Raw genomic sequence first — 1486 nt, forward strand, 5'->3', positions numbered from 1 at the left:
AAATACATTGCATCTATAATATATGAAAATCACTTCATAATAGAATAATACAGTTACTCGTAATAAAATGTGTTAAATTTATTATAATATTAATTCTAAAAGATACAATACAAATTGCATGTTAGGTTATAATGAAATGCACTGTGTCCGTAACATATAAAAATCACTTTATGATCGCTTTATGGATTACTACAATCACTCGTAATAACAAAAGATATTAAACTGATTGTAATATTAATCCTAAATTATGAAAAATTATAAACTTCATACAAAATATATACTTAAAAATTGTGTAATACTTACGCGACATTTCAATCTTGCGACAAGTAAACATATCACAGGCATTAAGTTGTCACATATTGAAGTTGCACATTAACTGCACTTTTGTATTGTCACCCGTAATGCAGTAACATTTCGCGCTATAGTTACCGCCAAAGTTTGAATACCACTAAAATGAATAAGAAAGTAATAGAAGAAAAAAAAGAAAATGAATATTATCATAGATATAATAAAAAGGAAGCAGTAGTGTCTCCCATCAAATATATATCATATTATATAATATTAGTAATAAAGGTATGATTTCATGCTGACGCTCAACGCTCATTTTTAGAAAAGTCAAAACAAATCACATGATCAAAATTGATGAATACCAAGCAGCAATTTTCAATTTCGATCATGCGATTTGTTTTAATACGAATGAGTGTCGGAACGTTAGTATGAAAAAGCACCTTAAGCAATTAAGAGCGCGCGATAATAAATAAGCGGCACTTAGAAAATTAAATATATTTACAGGAGATGGTACAATTATTTCTTTCTAAAATTAATTAATTTTTTTTTATGAAAAATATTAATTATAGCGCAATTTTCGTTATAAATAATAATATAACAGCTTTAAAAATTTTAATTATATATTATAAAATTATGACATTACTATACAATTTTTTAAATGAAAAATCATAAATGTAAAAATATTTAAAACACAAGTATGTATACCACAAGGATGTATACCATAAACATTTTATAAATAAATTATTTTACAAACACATTTTACGTTGTGAATATTTGGAGGAAAATATGACTGATTTATATCATATTGTGTTTTTCTTCAAATATTTACAGCGTGTGCATTATTATTTTTAAAAATAATAACTTATCTATAAAATGTATATATTTTCTATAGGCTTTTAGATATAAATAGGAAACATTGTTAATGTAACAAAAACTTAGCAAAAATTCGTGAAATCCGTGGAAAAAAGACATTAAAAATGTAAAAAAAATCGCCAAGTATATTTTTTAACATTTTTATACAAAATGTTTTTATAAATAACACCTCGAAAAAAACTGTTGTCTCAAATTCAAAAAATTAAACTCTTGTGATATTATTTTCAATATACACAATCTTTAAAACATTACAACTAAAGAAACCAAATCAAATATAATTCCGTCAAAACAAGTGAAATCAAAATATTATTCCAAGTATATTTTC

Source organism: Wasmannia auropunctata, unplaced genomic scaffold, assembly GCF_000956235.1.
Source record: "Wasmannia auropunctata unplaced genomic scaffold, wasmannia.A_1.0 LD336106.1, whole genome shotgun sequence".
NCBI classification, from domain to species: domain Eukaryota; kingdom Metazoa; phylum Arthropoda; class Insecta; order Hymenoptera; family Formicidae; genus Wasmannia; species Wasmannia auropunctata.